This window comes from Ctenopharyngodon idella, chromosome 1 (genome assembly GCF_019924925.1).
Source record: "Ctenopharyngodon idella isolate HZGC_01 chromosome 1, HZGC01, whole genome shotgun sequence".
NCBI lineage: Eukaryota > Metazoa > Chordata > Actinopteri > Cypriniformes > Xenocyprididae > Ctenopharyngodon > Ctenopharyngodon idella.
The window spans coordinates 4,615,484-4,623,642 of record NC_067220.1 but is presented as its reverse complement, the minus strand read 5'-3'; positions in this window follow the sequence as shown (position 1 = coordinate 4,623,642).

Genomic DNA, 8,159 nt, shown 5'->3' with positions numbered 1-8,159 from the left:
CTTTAATGTTTTCTCTAACATTTGCATAACCAAGAAAAAAAACAACGTTTTTAAAACATTAAAACAACTGGACATTTTGACTGTTTAGGGAACGTTCAGAAACAAGGTTTTCTAACTTAATAGGAACGTTAGTAAAGCGTTCCATGTTTGTGGCTCCTTGTGTTGTTTGTGATCTGGTCTCACGGGATCATCTGTGCAGATGGTTGTTGAAAGTCGCCGTGACCCGCGTTCAGACCCGCGAGCACCTGTTAATCCACGCAGTGATTACCCAGAGTGCTCTCGAGTGGCCGGCGCTTCCTTTCACAGTGAGACACTGTGAGTCATGCTGAACCAACAGCAGTGTTTCTGAGGGTTTCTATTGCCGCCGTATGTTCCTCGGCCCATCTGTCATACGGAGATCAGTAATGATATAGCTGCAGCAGCTCCTGATTTAAATACATCAATGAATGAAAGCCATTTCTTCCCTATAAAACCTCAGTCTTAAGTGTTTCTGAGTTCAGCAGGTGATTTTAGTTCATTAACTGGCAGAAATCGCACAATACACTGACCACCAGAGCTTGATTTCCACGTATGACCCGCATAACCCTTTTTTCCATATGAAAGACTCATGCTGGGATCCTGGAAAAACACTAGAGCCGATAGAATCCGGTCACTGATTTACATTAAAGGGGTCGTTCAGGCAGAATGTGTTCATTCAGTCACCATTTACTCCCTCGTGTCGGTCTAACCTGTTTGACTTACTTCAGTGGCAGAAGGTATGTAGAAAAATGTCTTTGTGTCCATCAATGGAAGTCAAACCAAATCCATTCTGGTTAGCAACATCTTCAAAATCTCTACTGTTGTGTTCCACAGAACAGAGGAAAGTCATACAGGTTTGGAAGGACGTGATGATTTGTGTGTGAACGATCATGTCAATAATGTATGAATGAAAGTGTGTGTTTCACGTGCTGAACCGTGTGTCTTCAGTTCTCTCATCTGAACATTTCACATTCATTTATGTTTCAAATATAGGGCCTGATGAATATTTCATTAATATTCCATGCAGCCTCTCAGTGCATCTGAGATCATAATAAACATTCATAATAATTATTAAATTAAGTAAATGTTATTTGAAATAGCATTATGACCCGTCATCGACCTTTCCTTCTGCTTTCCTCACGGTTCTGACGTGGATGTGACAATATAAACGTGAAGAAATGAAGTGAACAGAAAGTGCATGTTCTCAGATTCTCAGCCAGAGAAACGCCTCGTGGACGGGTCGCTTCAGTCGACATGAAGTAAAACGATTTATTTTTTGTATAAAGAGCTTTCTGACGTCTAGTTTTATAGCTTGTTAGTTCTGGAATGTTTCCTGCCTCTTTTCAGCTTGTATTAATTCAGATTTGAAACACTGCCCTTCAGCAGACAATTATCACTCAGTGCAAACGTGTAGAATGAGCAAATACTGCAGTTTAATGAGAGATGAACAAGCTGTTCCCTCCGTGCTCTCTCCCTCTCTCCCTCTCTCTGTGCCCTTGAGTATCTGTCACTATGGATGAGTCTTCAGCGCTGCGCAGAAGCCAATGAAACGAGTGCGAGGCTGTTTGTCTTCATGGAGCTGAAGCTTGTGCTGATTCTGTCTGACGTGATTCATCTGAATCTTTGGAGCAGGTGGAGTTTGATTCCTCATGATGTTTCCTCATAAACCTGCCAGAGAGACTGCAAAAGTGTGCATGATAAGACGACTTATTAATCTTAGTATTTCATCTCACTTTACAGTAAAAACATCTAAAGATCCTCTAAACAAGATCAACTGGCTTGATAAACTCAAGTGTTTGCCAATGAGTTAGAAAAAGAAATGTAATTCTCTTACATAATTCTGCTTCTCAAGTCTTGATTTAAGGATGTTTCGAAGGTTTCATTGAACAACAAGATAGAAATGATGAACAACAACACAAAACAATTCAGTCGATGACTTTTTAAATTTGCTATACATGGTAATTGTGTGATATATTCTGATCATTTTTCTTCGATTTCATCGAAGAATGACTCTTAAGATGTGATTCTTCTGAAAAATGCAAGTAAACTTTGCATGTCATTTTAATATCCTACACATCCATTTAAAGTGAGAGTCGAGATCTTCACGTTGAGAGTGGAAGATTACTGGATCATTGGTGACACTGAGTCTCAGTTTCAGCTCCACTGTACATCAGCGGATAGTTGCTTTAGGAACGGCGAGCAGCGGCAAGGACGAGCGTCTGGAGAGAAACACCACAGCCTTCAGATGCTCCATTAGCCACGGCCCCGTAGTTAACATTCTGCATATGAGCATTAAAGGTTTGATGAATAAATGAGACGGATGATAAATCATTTACCAACACCTCTTCAAAAGTGAATGCAGCTGGCGTAACGTGAACATGTGTTTAGCTGCACAAAAGGACGTTTAGATGCGATGCAGGATGATTTCCATGTCTGATTTCTGCACTGCTATCGTGAAAAATCACATTTCTGAAAACAAAGTTGTGTGAGCTATGAAAACAATGCAGAAGTCAAGGCCCTTTTACACTGAAGGTCCATATACTGTTGGTTTCTCTATCAGAATCTTACATTTATGCAAAGGTCGAGGTCCCCTGGATGTCACTATCAGACAAAATGTTCAGTTTACAGCAAATTCCGGCATGTTATGAGTAATTTCTGACTTTTTGCATTAACCCATTGGTTTAAGAATCTGAGGGTGTGACTTAATGAAAGTCTAAAGGTCCGATGCTTCTTTCAGGGAAAGTACTGCGCTGGACGACCTTGTCAAACATCACTTTATTCCCAACGTAAAAGAAAAAAGATATCGGAGATGAGGTGAGTGCTGTTTTGTTTCTGAATATAAACTTGAAGATTTATCGTTTTTTGATTCTTTAGAACTAAATGACAAATAGCAATGCTAGCAAATGAGTAGTATCCAAGTAAACTAAATTGATTTTGATTTTGTATCAAAGCGCCAATACATATATTAATTTATATATTATATTATTTAATTATATTTATAAATATATTAAAGCTGGTTGAGACAGCTCTGAATGACTCTCCAGAACATCCGCACGTACTGAGATATGTTGGGAAATTCTTCAGGAAACATGGGTCTGTAGACAGGGCCATTGAAATACTAAAGAAAGTTCTTAAATCAACAAATTCATGCTTCATTCATCATCATTTAGGAGTGTGCTACAAGAACAAGAAAATTAAATTAAACAAAGAAAAACGGGGCAAGTCTGAGATAGACGATATTCAAAATCAAAGCATCTACCACTTAGAAAAGGCAACTCGCCTAAAACCTTCCTTCATCTTTGCCATGAGTGAGCTCGCAGTTCAGTATGGAGAGAAAAGCATTTACGACAGCTAGAAAGAATAATGAGCACCTGAGTGAGGTCAGTTTTGACTATGCTCAGTTCCAGCAGTACAGTAAACGATGTGAGGATTTAGCAATCAAACACTACAAGGAGTGTTGGGCAGTGTATCCACATACCAGTGAGGGCAGGAAAAGTGCTGGGAAACAAAAGGAAATTGCTCAGAAATGCATCAGGTGTAACCCAAATGATCAGAAGCTTTGGGAAATACAGGAATTATTTCAGCAAGCAAAAGATGAGATGTTAGGCGACACGAGAGCGGGGCTAAGCCTTCAGGCAATGAAGAGGATGATAAACTTTGTGAATCTTTTTAGTAATATTAACTTTCTACAGTGATGTATAATTAGTTATTAAAAAAAAAACACTCATCCTCATTTCCCTATTTATGTGCACAGAAAACAGGTGCATACAGACAAATATTTGTTCTTGTTTTTCATTCTAATGTTGATAAATCTGGATTATTTTAAAGAATCGAGCATGTGCTGACAGCTAGTAATTTGTCCAAACCATGTCCATTTAACTTTACAACCTCTCTCTCTCTCTCTCTCTTTCTCTCTCTCTCTCTCTCTCTCTCTCTCTCTCTCTCTCTCTCTCTCTCTCTCTCTCTCTCTCTTTCTCTCTCTTTCTCTCTCTCAATTTTCAGTTTAAATTTCAAAACACTTTATTGGCATGATTTTTTTATACATATAATATTGCCAGAGCACTAATACACACAACAAATGAATAATATCTCTCTCACACTCTTTCACCAGAGCATGTGCCGCAAGATCTTTAAGTGAAGCAAAGTGTGTGTGCCACATCTACAGGCTGTAATTTTTCATGAATTTTTTACTATTGTTACTCAGAAATAATTAATACGTTTATAGTGTCTCTTAGTTATTCCATGTATAATAATATAGTCTACATTTTAAAAATTGAATGAAACATGAAAACATTCATATATGCAGATTTAAAATGGTTAATGAATGAGACCTAAAGGTAACAAGTGACAATAGTTATTGTTTTTTACCTTGTTATGAATCTGTTTGAATTATTCTTTTGTTACTATTATGGAAACATTGTGTTTTTGTGGGGAAAAACTAATGTATTAAAATGTATTAAAACAGATAACATAAAAAATCTGTCCTAACAAATTCTGTGCAGTTTGTGCTCTTTGTTCAAATAGCCTCTCCTTTAGTGAAATAAAAGAAGATGATCCAGAGTAGAAGAATTCAGCTAAAAAAGAAAAAAAAGAGAGAAAAGAAACCTCTCTTCAGTGCTGTGCTATGGGTGTAGGGAATGTTTCGTACAGATGTTGCAGTTGTAAGTGAATGTCGAGGCAGATGTGTTGCAGTGGAGTTACCCACATTCCATTTTTTTTAAACACAACTTTAGCCCACACTGTATGTCGATCTGGAATAATGGATATACACCGATCAGCATAACATTATGAGCACTGACAGGTGAAGTGAATCACACTGATCATCTCTTCATCACGGCACCTGTTAGTGGGTGGATATATTAGGCAGTAAGTGAACATTTTGTCCTCAAAGTTGATGTGTTAGAAGCAGGAAAAATGGGCAAGCGTAAGGATTGAGCGAGTTTGACAAGGACCAAATTGTGATGGCTAGACGACTGGGTCAGAGCATCTCCAAAACTGCAGCTCTTGTGGGGTGTTCCCGGTCTGCAGTGGTCAGTATCTATCAGAAGTGGTCCAAGGAAGGAACAGTGGTGAACCGGCGACAGGGTCATGGGCGGACAAGGCTCATTGATGCACGTGGGGAGCGAAGGCTGGCCCGTGTGGACCGATCCAACAGACGAGCTACTGTAGCTCAAATTGCTCAAGAAGTTAATGCTGGTTCTGATAGAAAGGTGTCAGAATACACAGTGCATCAGTTTGTTGCGTATGGAGCTGCATAGACACAGACCAGTCAGGGTGACCATGCTGACCCCTGTCCACCGCCGAAAGAGCCAACAGTGGACACGTGAGCATCAGAACTGGACCACTGAGTAATGGAAGAAGGTGGCCTGGTCTGATGAATCCTCTTTCCTCTTTCAGCAGGATAATGCGCTCTGACACAAAGCAAAAATGGATCAGGAATGGTTTGAGGAGCACAACAACGAGTTTGAGATGTTGACTTTGCCTCCAAATTCCCCAGATCTCAGTCCAATCGAGCATCTGTGGGATGTGCTGAACAAACAAGTCCGATCCATGGAGGCTCCACCTCACAACTTACAGGACTTAAAGGATCTTCTGCTAACATCTTGGTGTAGATACCACAGCACACCTTCAGGGGTCTAGAGGAGTCCATGCCTCGACGGGTCAGGGCTGTTTTGGCAGCAACACAATATTAGGATGGTGGTCATAATGTTATGCCTGATCGGTGTATATTAGTAAACTGTAAAACTTTTAGTTGTAAATTTACAATGAAATGCTGGCAGCTGGGTTGCCACCCACTTGCTATATTTTTTACAGGACTACTACTGTAAACATTTACGCAGGTCAGATCCGAACAGATGGACAGATCCACACCAGCAGACGAACACAGCAGTGTCTTCAAAGCAAATCTGCGACTTCCTTGCAGCCGTTCTGAGCACATTCACACAAGAAGCCTTTCTGATCTGAAGTGATTTTTAGCCATTGCTGCTGCTGTTTTAATACTGAATAAGGAAACGCTTGACCTTTAACTCTCAAACGCCAGCTCTGATTCACTCTGATCCTCGTTCAAACACTGAACACAGTGAGAAACAGCTCATTCATGTCAGATCTGTGAGTCTGATCATACGGTGCGTTTCATGGGAAGTGATGTCGATTATTTTGTATGCGTCCTCATCTGTTGTGTCCTGTGCGTCATGCTTCGGTGTTTGTGATTGGTCATTGCGGCTTCTTCCGCCCGCTAATGATGACGCATCACACGCGGTCTGTTACAACCACAGCAACGTCAGTTTCTGACATAATGACTCATGAGTGAACACTAGCCAGTGAACTACAGACCAGCCGTAATAACAAACACCTGAGCAACTACATACCAACCATTCAGAACACCCTAGCAACTGCATAGCAACACCCTTGCAATGCCATAGCAACCAGAATACCCTAGCAACACCCTGGCAACCAGAAATCTGTAGCTATGAGATAGAGACAAAAGAAAAAAATTATCAATCAATCAATCAAAATTTTATTTATATAGCACAATAAGAACAACAGTAGTTGGCCATTGTGCTGTACAACAGGATAAATATATATATTTATATATTCATCATTCATTAATATGTTTCAAACCAATGATTTATTGCAATGCAGAAAATGTGCAGAAAAACATAATATAATTAACTGAAATGAGCAAAGACAAAAGAAAAATATTTTAGTCGGTCGGGTTTGTCTGTGAATGAAAGTAATTATTATACTTCAGGCTGCAGAAGGTCTATAGATTAATCAGACAATATACTGCAGATGAATGGAAAACACTTTAGTTTATCATGATGTTTGGCACCTTTATTACAAGAGTGACACCTGCTGTAAAACACATTCACGCTGTGAGAACATTAAAGTCTGGTTTACATTCATCCGTCACGATCAGCTCTCTCTTTCTCTCTTTCTCTCACTAACAGCAGCAAATAACCTCCGTCACGTGATCCGGTTCACTGAGGCTCTTTCACACTGACTCACTGTGGCTCGAGTCTCTGAAGAACACAAAGAATGACCTTTAGTCGTTTATTAAAGGCAGAGAGCCAATGAAAGACGCATGAGCTGCGCTTCCACGGCGGAGCCACGAGAAGCCGCTGATCATTCGTCTGCCGGAGCTCATCCGTCCTCAACAGTGTGTGAGAGCAGAATCAGTGTGTCCTGAAGCATAGCATGATGAAAAGAGTACGCCAGAGGTCCCCAGATGGTCACTGCTCCCGAAGAGTGCATTCCTCTCCAATATGGTAGGAAATTACTGTAAATGATATGAAATGTGGAGGATTGTTACTGTGAGAAGATGACTGACAGTTTGTCCCAAAGCCTACTCTTCTGATACACACTCAAAAGTATGTACTTTTGCTCATTCAGTACATACTTTAGGGTGTAGTGTGAGTAGATGAATTGAGATGCAGCATCGGACTCAACACAATCTGCTGCAGGCGTCCGATTGGCTGAAGCACAGTAAGCGTCGGCCAATCAAATGAGCGAGTCAAATTTTCTGGGAAACCTTGACCGTTAGGCACTGGATTCACAATTTATAATTTAATGTATGATTTATTCATAACTCAACATGATATTGGAGACTATAATCCTCTCAGCTTTGTTATTTTTGCTGAAGTTTTGACATTTAAGGCCTGCGGCTCAAATCTCTTCAGCCACACGTGAAACATGAACGATTGATATCAGCTGTAATATTTTCTGAATCTTGTTGCCACGGCAACAGGTGAGACTCACAGACGGGTCAGAGAAATTGTTTTCCCTTCTGACTCCATTGGCAGATAATTGTTCTTGTTTTAAACACAAACTCATTTTCAGAAAACTAGGTTTAATATCTTCAGTCATTTTGCTCCTCCCGTAAATGTTTCTTGATTTAAGAATGTTTAGATATTTGTGCTGGAAAACAAGACAGAAACTCTGAGGAAGAACATCATTTCTGCAGTGTGTAAAACCAGCTTTTGTTTGTATTATTTCGCCACAGTCTATAAAATCCAGTTTTGTGTAAAATGTCTGGGCTTCAATATACTCAAGTATTTCAGATAATAAACGGAGTGAATGACGTGCGGTCGGAGCGACTCCTGATCTTTCACAGACACATGGAGCAATAAAATCAGGACCTG